Source organism: Canis aureus, chromosome 30 (genome assembly GCF_053574225.1).
Source record: "Canis aureus isolate CA01 chromosome 30, VMU_Caureus_v.1.0, whole genome shotgun sequence".
Classification (NCBI taxonomy): Eukaryota; Metazoa; Chordata; class Mammalia; order Carnivora; family Canidae; genus Canis; species Canis aureus.
The window spans coordinates 13,063,061-13,079,602 of record NC_135640.1 but is presented as its reverse complement, the minus strand read 5'-3'; the positions used below and the strand labels follow the sequence as shown (position 1 = coordinate 13,079,602).

General features: G+C 36.5%; 1 protein-coding gene and 1 pseudogene across 7 annotated transcripts in view; one reads left to right on the top strand and one right to left on the bottom strand.

Annotated features, from left to right (window-relative positions):
- ROBO1 (roundabout guidance receptor 1) overlaps nucleotides 1-16,542 on the bottom strand; it is a 1,120,933-nt gene that overhangs the window by 224,364 nt on the left and 880,027 nt on the right. The gene's annotated exons all lie outside the window — the stretch shown is intronic.
- On the top strand, nucleotides 9,393-9,722 carry LOC144301532 (ATP synthase F(0) complex subunit f, mitochondrial pseudogene; annotated as a pseudogene).

Here is a 16,542-nt window from a genome sequence, read left to right as displayed (position 1 = left end):
ACATATTGTGCACATGTATGCATGTACACATAAATATATAGATAATATTTTAATATTTGATATATATTTACATAGATAAATATATTTCCTAAAGAATTATATATAAATCTTTTAGATTTAGAGACAGACAGAGATAGGTAGGTATTTATTTCCCAAAGGAAAAAAAAAAAACTTATTGGAAAAGAATTAGCTAAATGATAGAAGATAACTTGTGAAATGTAGTTTTTTTAAAGGCCACTCTAACTACTACACAAACAAATGCTGGCTTTGAATGGCACAAGTTCAAGAACGGGTCAGCAGAAGCTAAGCATAATGCCCATAATGTCTGGGAAGCCTCCAAAGGGGAAAGTGATAGCATGTCTACATGTTTTAATCCCCCAGTAGCACAGGCATTCGCTCTGGAGGACTGCAATAAGCTGCCTTTCCAGATAAGGTAATACAAGTGATTATGAAGAAAAGCTTTAAAATCCGTGCAGTAAATCACTTAAAAAAAAAAAAAAACCCATTTTGTGCTCAGAATTCTTGAGGCAAGTAAATTATTTTTCCTGGATTGTGGTAGCATGCTCTGCTTTGCTGGTTTGTAAAGGTGGCCCTTGGAGACTCTTAAGTATTGGAATTTAGTTTATTTTTATAGAACATCAAATATATGCTTAAATAAGCTCCAAAGACTTCTTTTTCTCTGCCAATGTCCTAGAATGAGGCTTCTTCCTGCCACTAAACACTAGGGAGATGGTAAGAAAGATATAAATGTAAAATCTAATTTGTAATCTCTTTTGTAATTACAAACAAACTGCATCAAGGAGTCCATCTTTAGTTAAGTCACCACAAAGTCAGAATCAGTGAGGTTTGAGTGAAAATTTCCTCTGCAAAGGCAAGACAAATATAAAAGCCACAAGCTTGTCTTCTTGTTGACTTGGAGGTAAATGTCAAATTCACTAAAATGACCTTTAATCTTTTAACTCATCAATCACATTTCATTGCATTGATGTTTTGATATAACAAATTGATATTAAAATGTATGCAAATTTGATCCTCCTCATTGCCAAGTAAACCGATGTCCAATCTGAAAGTCTTTCCTGTGAATATCAAACATCTCTCCAGTTAAAGCAATCAATACCATTTTCATTTATGATGACGGTACCTCTTCTGTCATGATATTTTAGATAGGAAAGAAAAGTTGTTAAGGCTACAGAAAATGTTACTTTATGAATAGAATTTTATAAAATATAATCTTGGATTCATAGATTCCACAACTACGAGACCAATTTAAGGATTCCAATTGACTTTGGTGTTTCTTTTCCTGTTTTTAATTGGTCTAATCTAGACAAGCCCACACTATGTTCATAGTATAGTTAAATACCATGTGTTGACTCCTGACATTATGCTGTTATTACCTTAAAATGGAAACATTCATTTAAAGTATATAAGTGGTGTACTTTTAAAGAACCTTTCTGTGGTTTTTCCAAAAGCATTCCAGAGAGGTTACTTACATTGCTTTGAAACTGGTTTGAGTTATGGGAAGGCTGTAGCCTTCGACCAGCAGCTGAGACAGCAAAGGAGATGAAAGTTTTTAGCTCTGAGATCCAAGGGGAAACACAGCTGCTGCAGCTGGCCTGCTAAGATCTCAACACTTAGTACAACGATCTAGAAGGCGATAATGCCATGTCTCGGCTTGAAAAGTGCATTAATAAAAACAATCCTTAAACAAAACAGGGAAATCGATTAATCAAATCTAGGCTCCAGGCTGAAAAACAAAATGATTTAAAGAAACAAAAGGCAAGTGAAGGGGAAATCCTTTTAGATTTTTAGAGATACCTGCTTTTGAGACATCATCTTGGCTCAAAGACATCCTATAGGGGACGGAATATTAACTTGTTAAGAAACCAAGTTTAGGAGTGCCTGGCAGGCGCAGTCAGTACAGCATGTGACTCTTGATCTCAAGGTTGTAAATTTGGCTCCCACATTGGGTGTAGAAATTATTTAAAAATAAAATCTAAAAAAGAAGAAGAGGGATGCCTGGGTGGCTCAGAGGTTGAGAGTCTGCCTTTGGCTTGGGGCATGATCCTGGGGTCCTGGGATTGAGTCCTACATCAGGCTCCCTGCAAGGAGCCTGCTTCACCCTCTGCCTCTGTCTCTGTCTCTCTCTCTCTCTGTCTCTCATGAATAAATAAATAAAACCTTAAAAAAGGAATAAAAGTAAAAAAGAAGAAGAAAGCAGAAGGAGAGAGAAGAAGAATGGCGGAGGAAGAGGAGCAAAAGGAAGAAGCCACTGCCACCAAGTTTACCTTGGATAAGTACTTCTAAAGAGTTTCTCAAATTAATATAATAGAAAATGGGAGTCTGACAAATGCGTATCTTCCATAATAGGTGCCAGAAATGTCTTGGGCCACAGTTTGTTTCCCTTTATTAGTTACACTGCAGAACACATGTGTAAAGCTGGTAGATCTTAGAAATTAACTGTGCGTTGCAACATGTGAAGTACCTGAAGCTGTACCTCAAACAGTTTGTCTACAGAGGGCAAACATATTTCCATGAATCTGTCAGAGAAGCTATGGCAAAATATCTGGATATGGTGTTTTTTTTCCAAAATAATTATAAATATCAGGAAAATGTAAGACTCCTCTTCTCATATTAATAACATCTTACTTCCAAGGACTTCAAAGTCCTAAACAGCCATTATCTTATTAAGCTTAACAACCAGTCAAGCAGGTAAGAGAGTAGCATTATTATGACTATTATTACACCTATTTTAAAGATAAGGGCCCAGGCTTGGTAAGGGCATGTAACTTCCCCAAGGCCACACACTAAGTTAAAGAGGAAATAAAACTGGGGTAGCTCATCTGGTCTAGAAATTCTTCACTGTTCATTTGCAGTAAATTCTGCTTTCAGGTTAAAATTAAAGTTAAGATAATTAAGTGCATTATCTTTTATATATATAATTGTTTTGTTTGTATGACAACAGTGCATTTCGAAAAAGGGCAACCTGACAAATGATTATAAAAACTATCAGACAACTAAGCAGCCTTCCAATATCTTTTTCCTCCAATTTGCTCTTGTCAAAAGGCAACATAAAATTAACCTGTGCATTCTGTTTAGAGACTTGTTTTTTTTTTTTTAAGTGATCTCTATATCTAATGTGGGGCTTGAGCTCATGACCCAGAAATCAAGAATCACAAGCTATACCAATTCAATCAGCCAGGTGTCCCAGCCTGTGCATTCTGAACGGTACGACCTTATTACTTTTCTGGATGCAAGAAACATCCCATGATTTTATGTTTTCTCAACTACCAAAGAAATGTGTTAGTTTAAATCGGCTTATTAGCTTTCTTTAATGGAAAAGGACAAATTTGTAGATATTACTACTTTATCCTACCTCCAAAAGCAGAAATGTATTTAAAAGTTATATCACAACTTCTGTAGGAATTATTTCCATCCAATCACTCATTCATTCAAATGAATTTGTTCTGGATCCTAAAGATGAAGCAGTGAACAAAAAAAGATGGAGTCTGCTCTAACAGTGATAAGTGCTAAGTAGAAAATCTAGAACAGGGTAAAGGGGGTGAGAGAGTACGGGTAGGTGCGGTGCAGGTTACCCTATTACATAGGAAATCAGGTTTTTTGTGAAGGTCGTATAGCTCAGATTTAAAGGAAATACAGAAGCAAACCAAATGGGTATGCAGTTGATAGAACTGTCTAGGCTGAAGGTATCCTGTAAGCCTGGGGAGAAATAAGCCTCAGTAGAGAACACAAGGTCAAAGAGAGACCTGCGCCAGGGTGGGGGTAGAGCGATGATAAACATCATGTCAGGTTCATGGTCCCTGTGGAGACTTTGGCTTTGACACAAAGTGAATCAAAACATCCAAGAGTTTACTTCTCACGAAGTAAATTACATTTTTTTAAAGATATTATTTATTGGAGCACCTGGGTGGCTCAGTGGTTGAGCATCTACCTTTGGCTCAGGTCATGATCCCCTGGGTCCTGGGATTGAGTCCCACATCAGACTCCCTCCAGGGAGCCTGCATCTCCCTCTGCCTATGTCTCTGCCTCTCTCTCTGTCTCTCATAAACAAACAAACAAATAAATAAATAAATTTAAAAATCTTTTTTTAAAAGACTTTTTAAAAGATTTTATTTATTTATTTATTTATTTAATTATTTAATTATTTAATTATTTAATTATTATGGAGCATGCACAAGGAGTAGAGAGAGAGGGAGAAGGACAAGCAGACTCCCCATTGAGCATGGGGCTGGACATAAGGCTCAATTCCAGGTCCCGGGACCTTGAGTTCATAACCTGAACCAAAGTCAGATGCTTAACTGACTAAGCCACCCAGGGGCCCCATGAATTCCATTTTAAAAGGATCATTCTAGATGCCCTGAGAAGAAAGAGAGATGTGGTTATGGAGCAGGATGGTAGCAGGAGCACAATTAGGTGGTAACTGCAAGTAACTCAGGTAGAAACAATGGTGGCTCTGTCTGTCACAGTAGTGGTAACACAAAAACAGGATGAGAGCCTGGATACATGTTGAAGGCACATATGACAAGACTTGCTGATGGACTGGATGAGGGGTATGAAAGATAGAGAGGAGTCAAGCCTGACTTTATGGCCTTTAAGTTGAGCAACTAGAACATGGAATGTCTATGTATTGAGCTGCAAAGGCTAGGGGGTAGATCAGTCTTTAGATATTTGTTTTGGACACAGTGAGGTTAGGGCGTCCCTTCCATCTTCTAAGTAGAGATGCTCAGTTGGCAGTTCAGTAGGGTTTAGTGGAGCAATGCTTTAAAATTATAGAGAGTTAGGGAACCTTAACCAACAACTTTCACTTACTTTGAAGGGAAACACAGTGAATGTTCTCAGAAACACATGTTCCACTACAAGCCTTGGCAGGAGCCAGGGTCCTTTGATTCCCAATTTATCTCTTACTTCAATATATCATGTTATAATCAAATATGAAAAAATGGTCATTTTTTTTAAAGGATCTTTAAGGAAACAACTGCAATTTCAAATCTTCAAGTCAGATTGATTTTACTAGTTTTCTTTCTGAGAATGCTCAAAGAGAAATTTAGTCTCTTTTGAATGGCTCAGTTATTATGAGAATATCAATAAATACATAAAGTTGAAAGTAAATATCTGAAGCCTGTTTTTGTTTGAGTTTTAAAATAATTTATATCTCTTCAGGGCACCTGGGTTGATCAGTCGGTTAAACATCTGCCTTTGTCTCAGGTCATGATCCCAGGGTCCTGAGAATGAGGCCCAGGTTGGGTTCCCTGCTCAGTGGGGAGTTTGCTTCTCCCTCAGTCTCTCCCCTTTGCTTGTGTTTCTCTTTCTCAAATAAGAATCTTAAAAAATAAAAATAAAAAAATAATTTATACCTTTCATATTCTTTCTTCTCTTCATCTCATCTTACTTTTCTAGCTATTGTCAGTGTGCCTTGCAAGAGCAAGTACAGAAGATACAAAAAGGATTTAAAGGGAGGTTCACAGCATCCTTCTAGGAGTAACATTAAACTTTATTGCTTAATTCCTAGTTTTCACACGTCTTTAAGACAGATGAGGCTAGGCTGGACCCTTTATGTTGTTTTCAATCAACCGCTCTGTCATATATCATACGTATAAGTACATGTACAGACACACACACACACACACACACACACATTTTAAGTCCCCTTTTTGGGGTTGCATTGGGCATTAAGTTTGGCTGCAAACTTATGTTTCCAAATATGGGTTAATAAGCTTTATTTCAGAGTATGAAAATAACTTTTTTTTGAAGAGAAAAAAGGTACCCCAAAATAGGTACCTATATCAACCTATTACTAGTAAATTTTAATATTAAATTTGAAACCAAATAACAATTTTAATGAGAAATCACACTGAAGGTCAAGGCCCTACCAGCAAGAAAATAACAAAGAGCTCAAACTTTTTCATCCCATTTTGTTATGCAAGTCATAGGTAAACTATTGAAGCAAATATGTGATATAGAATAAAATAAAATCTTTCATGAATTTTAGTGAACACAAAAGTCTGTCAGGAAGTCCTATATGGAAAAGGGCTGTTAGAATAAGAACCGTCCACAATGGCTAGTGACAATGCCGCAGAGATGCTTCAGGCAGAAGTGCTGTGGCATGGGTGGGCACACCCAATCATTGCAGTAAATTATGCCTTCATTTTATCAGTGCAATTCTTCAGTTTTTGTCCTGCTGGTTGGTCTACACATAGATTGTTGGAGAACACAATAACAGAAGATTCTAGAAGATAAACATAGAATTTTTTCTGTCTCTGGAAAGTCCATTTCTGGTCTGGGAAACAGAGGGATAACAATCTTTATTACCTTTACTCTTTCATATACATCTTTTAAATAATCTTAAACATATAAGATTACATTTGAAAAATACACATCCATGGGCCGCCTGGGTGGCACAGTTAGTTGAGCATACAACTCTTGACTTCAGCTCAGGTCATGACTTCAGGGTCCTAGGATTGAGCCTTGTGTCCCTGTGTCCCTGTTTCGGTGGCTGTGCTCAGCAAGGAGTGTGCTTGGGGATTTTTTCCCTCTCCTTCTGTCCTTCCTCCTGTTCGTGTTCTCTCTCTCTTTCTCTCAAATAAATACGTCTTTAAAGAAAAATACATGTCTATTAGCTTACTTTGAGTATTGTCAAAAAAAATCTATTTGTTATCTACTCCAAAATTAAGAGAATAAGAATGTTTGGCATTTGGGGAAGTCTGGACCATCACCAGGTCTCATTTTCCACATTATAAGGCAGTTGTGGAGATTAACTGTTATATACCTGCTATACAAAGAACACTCAATAATTTTTGGCTTTTTCTTACTACATGTTTATCTATAATTTATAGCTAATAATTCTCACAGATAAAGTATAAGAATTTATTTGGAAAGGGAAACTGAAAGCACTTGAAAATATGTAAATCAGTTTTATAAGGTGTGTATCAGTATTATAAACCATTGTTGACTGATCCTCAACAATGTAAGGTATGGAAAATATAAAAAGTAAATTAATAGAATTATTTGAAAATAAAACAACAAAAAACAGAGATAACTTTTTGAAAATATAAAGCAGCTTTGCTACTGAGATTTTGTTTTTCAGTTAATCCCCTTCATTTAATTCAAAATAATTTATAGGCTGTCAAACAAGACATTGATTTCCTATTAAAATATTAAAAATTTAGTATTTTTAGTAGAACATAACAAAGCATAACATAAATATAAAAACATTATAAGCAAACACTGATGAGATGCTTATGCTAGTTATCAATATTATGAATAATCTCTCTATATATTATAAATTTAAGCAATACATTAAGCCAATGTGTGTAGCTTCCCAGAAATTTTAACCATGTTTTAATTTAGAATCAGTTCCTAGGTAATGAAACATAACATCTAGCATGCATTCATTTTTCATGGTTTCTCTCAAATCACTAAAACTACTTAAGAATTTCATTTAGTATTGTAGGATATTTATAATTAAGCAAAACAATTTAATACATGTTAAACAGAAGGACAATGATGATTTGTGGGAAGGAGTACTTAAAACACTCTGAAATATGTCTGACTCCAATTAAGTGAGACTCTTTATCACTAAAACATTTTTCTTTTCACTACGGTAATGCCCATTCTACTTTCTGTAGTACAACAACTCTTTATTTTTTTTAAGATTTTAAAAATGTATTTATTCATGAGACAAAGAAAGAGAGACTCAGAGACACAGACAGAGGGAGAAGCAGGCTCCGTGCAAGGAGCCGGACGTGGGACTCGATCCCATGACCCTGGGATCATACCTTGAGCCGAAGGCAGATGCTCGACCACTGATCACCCAGGTGTCCCTGTTACAACAACTCTTATTAAATAATACTACCAGTGCCAAAACTCCTTAACTGGAGACTAGCAAACCAAACAACATTAAGAAATTACCTACAAAGGGTACGTGGCTGGCTCAATCAGTAGAGCATGCAACTCTTGCTCTTGCTTGAGTTCAAGCCCTATGTTGGGCATAGAGTGGACTTAAAATAATAATAAACAAATTAATAGAAAAATGTTTTTAAAAAGTTACCAAAAATAGGAAAAAATGTGGTCAGGATTGTAATTTCTCCTTATCATAACTTTTCATAAAAATAGTTAATGCTTCCTCATTCTTCAATTATTTGTCATCACTATTCAGTGCCCTGTTATTTTAGCAATAAGAAGGAAGATATCTATAAATGAAACAAGGGAACTAGATAGGGATTAAATCATAAAGGACTTTGAGTAACAGGCTAAGAAATTTTATTTTATCATGAAGACAAAGACCTTTTGAGAGATTTGTAGAAAATAAAAATGATGAGATGTGGTTTGCATATCAAATAAATGTTTCTTTAAAAAAAAAAAGATTTTATTTATTCATGAGAGACATCGAGAGAGAGAGGCAGAGTCACAGGCAGAGGGAGAAGCAGGATCCCTGTAGGGAGCCTGCTGTGGGATTCAATCCCGGGTCTCCAGGATCACACCATGGGCTGAAGGCAGGCGCTCAACCGCTGAGCCACCCAGGGATCCCCTCAAATAAATGTTTCAATGGCAAAGTAGAAAGCAGTTTTTCAAGGGGATGGAGGCCATAGGCAGAGACATAGTTAAGAAATGCCAAGTGGTAGTGATGGATTATAAGATATATGGTCAACAGAGTCTATTTATGGTGGCCAGTCCATGGGAATACAATGGTTAATAGATAGTAAGAAGATGGTGACATTAAAAATGGCTTGTGCCATTCATTTTAAAGAAAAAAAATAAAAAGGAATAGATTTGAAGAAATAATAAATTCAGTTTCAGACACTTTCTGAGGTGATTGTAGGAGGTGCCAATGAAGATCACAGTAAGCATTTGGTACTTATGACTTTGCAGATTTGAACCAAGTTCTCGGAGTCATCACTTACTTGAGTGACTGGAAAAGCAGGGGAGGGGATAGAAGCAGGATGAGAGGGAAAGAATGGAGGGAAGATGACCAGGGAAAGGAGAGGAGAGGTGGTAAGCAAAAGTCGCACACAAAGGAAATGAGGAAAGTAAGGAACATCACACATACACATTACATGTATTCATAGTACACATATATATTATATACATATATACATACCATATATAACGCATATACTATACACGTCATGTAATAATGTGTTATATACAGTATGTGTGTATATTATATTGTGCATGTGTGCCCATAGGATACATTTAATATTACATATAAATATATATAAGGTCACTGTGATGGTTAATTTTATATGTCAACTTGGCAAGGCAATGTTACTCAGTTGTTTGGTCAAACAGCAGTCTAGATGTTACTGAAAAGTTATTGTTTAAATGTGATTAACGTCCAAATCAACCCCAGCAGAGTGGACACCCAGGACTCCAAAATGGCTTCCTCCACACCAGTGAAGAAGAAGCTTATGGATGCGAAACTAGGAGAGCTACCAAGCTGGATAATCATGCAGGATTTCACCCCTGAAGGCATTGCTGGAACATTTCAAAGAGGTTACTAAGGGTATTACAACAAGTACGTTAGTGTGAAGAAAGGAAACATTGCTCGGATTTCTATGGTGTTGGCAGCTTCTATGCTGTTCACCTACTGTCATTACTACAAGGAACTCAAAGGTGAGCGGCTATGTGGTGCCACTGGTGAAGGCCCAGTGTGGAGGCACACTTGGCATTCCTACCTGTGCCTGGCACTTTTGAATCTTTCATAACCTAACTCAGAATCAACCTCTAATAAAAGATGACTGACACTCAGAAAAAAAAAAAATCTAAATCAGTACCCTTTAAGTAAATTAGAATACCCTCCATAATGTAGGAAGTCTTCATCCAAACACTTGCAGTCCTTAGGAGAAAAGGCTGAGATACCTTCTCATCCCTCCTCCCTCCATTCACACCACAAGGAATTCTACCTCCAGACTCAAGACAGCAGTATCAACTCTTCTCTGAATCTCCAGTCTGTGAGTATGCTTTGCAGAATTTGTCAGTCACCTCCCATCTCCTATTTTGTCTATAATCTCTCCTCCATGTAGACCTAATATTATTTCTGTTTCTCTGGAGAAGCCTCACTAATATAATCACTTCAAAGTCAAGAAATATATTTGCATTGAAAATATATATGCCAAAATGTGAAAAGTTGCTTTCTCTGCATGTCAAGATTATGGATGAATTCTACTTTCTTCTTTATTCGTTTCTGTATTCTATGATTTCTCTTGGAAGAGCACATATTAGTTTTACTTTTATAATCAGAAATGAGCCATAAATTCTTTTACCCAAATGTAAGAATTAGAAATTCACATTATAATTCCCAAATAAATCCTTTATGGCAACTATTAAAAATTTTCCAAAATTGTATACATGTTGGAAATTGTATACAATTTTAATAGGGATTTTTCAAAAAAATGCAATGAAGATTATAGTTTGCTTTCATATTTCGACTAACTTTTATAGTTTGCCAAAATATCAAACATTTTAAAAGGTCTTGGACAAATGGATGAGATGTTTTCTAGAGCACCAAAATTTGCTCATATTCTGAAAGGATGGTCTAATTTACCTAAAAAAGAAGGTTATAACTAGAAAGGGTGAGAAATGATCAACAAAATAATAAATAAAAAGGTAATCATAAACCAGAAGTTTGAGATTAACATCCAACTACTGTCCATTGAGAAAGGTGCCAATGAACAAAAATGTGATTTATCTGGTCCTGGGAGCACAGAGTGCCATTTTGAAGATGGTATCATTAAGTTCACTAAATCTGATGCCACTAAACATTTGAACCACACCTTGATCACTTTGATTTCATTTTTACCCAGTGGCAGCCCAAAGGGAATATGTCTTTGTATTATAGCCATTAAGAGAAAACGTGGTGTTTTGGAGAACATTAAACGTCTGAGTTAGTGTCCTGGTTTATTCTAATAAGTTTTCCCTAAGCTTGATTAACATGAATCTCTCTGAGAAACAGATTTACTCTTGGAGTGCTAACAAACCAGGTTTCTGAACCTGCAAAGCCAGGCACAATGCTGGCAAAGGTAGATTCAGCAAGGCAAATTTGCTAATGCCATCCTGTGAGAGCTACCTGGGTAGATAATTTGCCTTAAACAATTTTCACATCTCTACAGTGCCAGGCAATGTGAGTTTTTCATTAACATTTTACACCATAATTATTCAAATTATATGGTACTTGAAACTTAAAGTGGTTCAGATAACCTCATTAAACTATGCTTTACATATTATTATGTGTCTTTAAAATTCTCTGCTCAGGCTTCATGCACTGTTATTACTGCTACAACTAGCATTACTTTAAGCTTAATTTTTAAAACTAGGTCACACACGATAGCACAAAAAGGAAGAAAAGTCTATTTTAAATATCATTAAACAGAAAAAAATATTTTGATTTAAACAAACATCCTAGTAGAAACAAAAAAGTACTGCAAAAGAAACTTGAAATATCACAAGCTGCTCATTCACTCAACATAAAATGGTGAAAACCTAGAACAATCTTCCACCTCTCCTCCTTTTTAAAACACTAAGGCAAATAAAAGTGGGAAAATACACCCAAATGAAAAAGCACTTTTACATGTTGTTTTTATTCTAAGAAGAGAGAACATTTAAATGTTAAAATATAGTTAGTTCCAAGGGAATATTCAGAAATGATACACTACCTGAACTTTCTATTTTTTTCAAGCTTCATGGGTAACAAATTGTATTCTGAAAGGATGATCAATTTGCTAATTAATCTATACAATAGTTATAATCCATTTACAGTTTTGAACATCAGAAATGGGTTTTGAACAGGAAATGTAAATTGCTGTTTCCAGAATTTACTGTTAATTTTGTATAGGAACAAAACTTCAGCTAAACTTAAAAAGTATACTTAACCTGTAGTAAATATCGTACCAGTGCAAAAAACAGTATAAAAAATTTCAGGGGAAAAGGCCAAGAACAAGCACATAAACAAAGTGAATAAACATGTCACCAGAAGACTATAGAAGCTATCTAAAGCTGAATAACTTCTCTATGCTTATTACAAGAATGTCATCTTGGGAGATAAAATATAGTACCATAATTTTAAAGGTCACTGAATTTTTCAAGGTAACCCAAACACTGTAAGAACATACAATTAATTCTCCCAACAGTTAGTGTATAACCAATAATTGCAAGAGCCCAGTTATACCTCATAAAGTCTATATCTACTTATGTGCCCTGACCTTTAGGTACAGTCCATCTTAATGAAAATGAACTAGATTATCTAATCTTCTTTGATATATTTTATGTTTAGAGCATACTGACCAAAAAAAAAAAATACTTTTTAAAACATCATATTTATACAATTAAATGAATAATATGCATTTGACCAAAATGTACTTCACTTTCTGGATTGTCATTGTAATCTATAAACGATGATAGACATTAGAAATCATCAGCATTATTTTCTCTAGTCCTAAAGAGCCACTTCTGAATTTTATCCTCTTAATCCTCTAAAAATCCCATCCCAAATTATTCTATTGACTTTTTAGAATAATGTTTACAATGTTAGTTAACTAAAGATTAATTACATTTAAAAGGGAGTTAAACTGATTATTCATATTTAAATCCATTTAAAAAACTCCAAAAGAGCTCAGGTACTAAATATTAGTTCTTATATTTATTCATCAATATTCAACTTTTTTTTTTAAGATTTTACTTATTTATTCATGAGAGACATAGAGAGAGAGAGGCAGAGACACAGGCAGAGGGAGAAGCAGGCTCCATGTAGGAAGCCCGAGATGGGATTCGATTCCGGGACTCCAGGATCACACCCAGGGCTGAAGGCGGCGCTAAACCGCTGAGCCACCTGGGCTGCCCTCAACTTTTTTTTTTTAATAGTCAACCTTTTAAGAGCTAATTTTCAAGACCCCAAATGGGTGGTATCATTAGGTAACAAATTTGTGGAATCCAATGAATATAACAGGTCCTAAGTTGTGTACCTAAGAAAAGATGGTAGCCTCATAGGCAGGCTACATTTTGTAGCTATTGGACATGGGCATAAATGACAGGAAAAAATGTGTTTTTGCTATTGTAATGGTTAATAGGCAGATGTAAAAAACTTCAAATTTTGAAAATTTAAATTTTGTGTGCTTTTGGCAATGAATGAACCATAAATGGTTAACTCAAGAGTGAAACATCAGACCAATCCTGATTGTGAGCCTGATGTTTCAAATTGTGCCCTATTCTTACAACTGCTCTAAATATGCCTTGTTTTTACATAAAGAAACAGATTTGAAGAGGTTAAGGCAGTGGTTCTCAAAGTGTTGTCTCTGGACCAGCAGCATTAGCATCATATGGGAACACTTTAGAAATTCAAACTCTCAGACCCAACTCCAGAACTGCTGAATCAGAAACTCTGGGGGTACCATTAGCAATCTGTATTTTATGAAGCCCTTATGGTAACGGTGATACATGCTAAAATTCAGAACAATCATGGGTTGAGGTAATTTGCCTAAGGTCACACATCAATAATTGGTGAAGCCCCAGGAGAACCAGGTCAGCCTCCCTCTTTTAAGGCCCAAACTTTAAGCCAGTACCTTATATATGGCCTTCGGTTAAAAGAGACGCTTTTTGTTTCAAATCCATATTTCTTTCTAAACTGAGTGACTTCTGCTAAAGAGAATATGCTGAACTTAATGGAAACTTTGATGTTATGGAATCTTACAATGCCTCAAGGTCAGCATTCTGACAAATGTTCGACTGTCATGTAAAACACAGGAAACATTCCTGATATATTATCAAGATTTGAGATTGAAATATATAATGCCTCCAGCTCCCAGCTGTTGATGTGGCCAGACGAATTCTCCATTCGACCTTCTCAGACTATAAACAGGCCTTCTTCTTTAACAGGGAGGGGGCGGTGTTTGAGGTCTGGCATTCTGACAAGGAGATGGTTATTTAACGTTGGGAAGCAAGCAGAACTGGGGACATTTTTCCTCTCCTAGGACACACCAGAAGAAACCAGAGGCACACATGCAGGCCCACACCTCAACAACAGCTCTCTCATGTACCTCCTCACCCATTTCAGATCCCTCCTTCACTAGGACCACCAGCAGACATTTGATGAACTATGCTACACCCAAGTTGTTATCACGAACAAACTCTGACAATGGGACCAACCAATGCTAGCCAGAGATTCAGTACCAGCAGATCCTCAGGAAGCGGAAACATGGAATCAGTATGGGTACGTGTCCAAAGCACTTTGATTAATGGTATACATAAGTAAGGCCAAGTCTAGAAGTCAAGTTTTCCACAACTTAAACAATAGTGAAGAGACTTACCATTATTACCTCAGCACATATTCTGGGAACTGCTTTTAAAAATCCCAAATGCTTTCTTTTTCCTCAACATGCATAAATCATTCATTAGTTCAACTATCTGCTGAACTCCTGTTCTGTATCATAGAGGGTCTAGGTGGAATGTAGGGAGGCAGGAAGACCAGTGCAGAACCATGAAGTAATACAGTAGAAAGTAATTCATGTCAGGGTGGTCCTAGTAGAGATGGAGAGAAGTATTATAGACAGAGTTGGCGTGTGTTTGGAAGTAGACTCTTACTGATGAGTTAGATGTAATGACAAAGTCTGAAGTATAGATTTTGGAGAAAGTATGATTTTGAAGGTGATAAGACCTAGGATAGGACCAAGGAAAAGCAGAATAAAAAAATTATTGTAGATAAAAAGATCAGGGAACTAAAGTCCAACTCTCTAAGATGGTGACAGATTTCATAATTGAAAGAAAGGCAATAAATGTGGTGTTAAAGTTATTACTGAAAGAAAAGAACTGGAGATATCAGTGTATGATAGCAAGGAGAAAGGATATTGAGAGGTAGAATCTGCTTAAATGAACCTCAAAGAAACAGGGATTTTTGGAAAATAAGGGAAGAAAAATCATACTTTTGTTACCCCATGAGGTATTCTGAATAGAAAAAAGATGTGGGGAACAGTTGCTTCAAGAACATAATGATGCCTCTAATTATTCTGGTCTAACTATGGTTGAAGATTTCTTCCTTGGCTCAGAGGAAATGATGATGGATCTTTTTCCCTCAAAGACTCATTACCAGGAAACTAAGGAAGCTGAACAACACAAGAGTAGAAAGGCACAGAAATGAATAAACTTAAAAGAAGGATTCTTCAACACAAAGAACTAGTCTAACCGCAGACTGAATTGCCTGGAACCAGGACTGAACATTCGGCCCTGATTAATTTTCCTCACCCAGAACCCATGGGGGCTTGCCTGTCAAATGAAGTGGCTTCAACTCAACTCAACCAGAGGTTAGATTTTTAGCCTCTGCCAGGACCTCCCAGTTATCAGCCCTCAAGGTATTCTCTTTGGCTGCCCTCTACAACTTGAAGCTTCCCTCACTTAGCCAATGATCTCTTCTTGGAAGAGGTACTTTCCCATCTTGTCCCCAAAACTGTCTCAACAGTTGTTGTTGTTTTAAATTTCAGCTTTATTGCGGTGCCTGCGTGGCTCAGTGGTTGAGCGTCTGCCTTTGGCGCAGGTTGTGATCCCAGGGTCCTGAGATCGAGTCCCACATTCGGCTCTCCACAGGGAGCCTGCTTCTCCCTCTGCCTGTGTCTCTGCCTGTATCTTTCATGAATGAATGAATGAATAAATAAATAAATCTTAAGTTTTCAGCTTTTTTTTTTTTTTTTTTTTTTTTAGTTTTCAACTTTATTGAGGTTTTCCAGACAAACAAAATTGTAAGATATTTAAGGTATATATCATGATTTGGTATGTGTATACATTGTGGAAGGATTCCCCATCCAGTTAATCAATATATTTGTCGCATCACATATTTAACTTTTGTGTGTGTGTGTGTCTGAGAGAGAGAGAGAGAGAGAGAGAGAGAATATTAAAGTTCTACTCTCTTAGTGAATTTCACTATTTAATACAATGTTGTCACCTATAGACACCATGTTTTAAATGAGATCCTCAGACCTTATTTATTGGGGGAAACAGGGAGAGACTGGTAAAAGAATACACACTTTTCTTGTCTAATTTTGAAGTTGCCCTGCTGGAGGTTTTTCTCAACCATCACATGTGATTGCATATGAACTTCCTTCACCAATTAAATTCCTGCTACCTCCTTTGTCATATGTGGATTATCTATTTGCGAGACTATTATTAGTCTCGCAAAGGAGTTTGTGGGTTTCTTCTGCAATTTTTAAAAATATTTTATTTCTTTTTTCTTAAAAAATTATTTATTCCTGAGAGACACACAGAGACAGGCAGAGACACAGGCAGAGGGAGAAGCAGGCTCCATGCAGGGAGCCCGATGTGGGACTCGATCCCAGGACTCCAGGGTCATGCCCTAAGCCAAAGGCAGATGCTCAACCAGTGAGCCACTCAGGCGTCCCTAAAGATTTTATTTCTAAGTAATCTCTATACCGAACATGAGGCTCAAACTCACAACCCGAGGTCAAGAATCACATACCTATTGACTGAAACCAACCAGTCACCCCTCTTCTGCATTTTTACTAAATGTCCTTACCCCTGTTTCTGCCT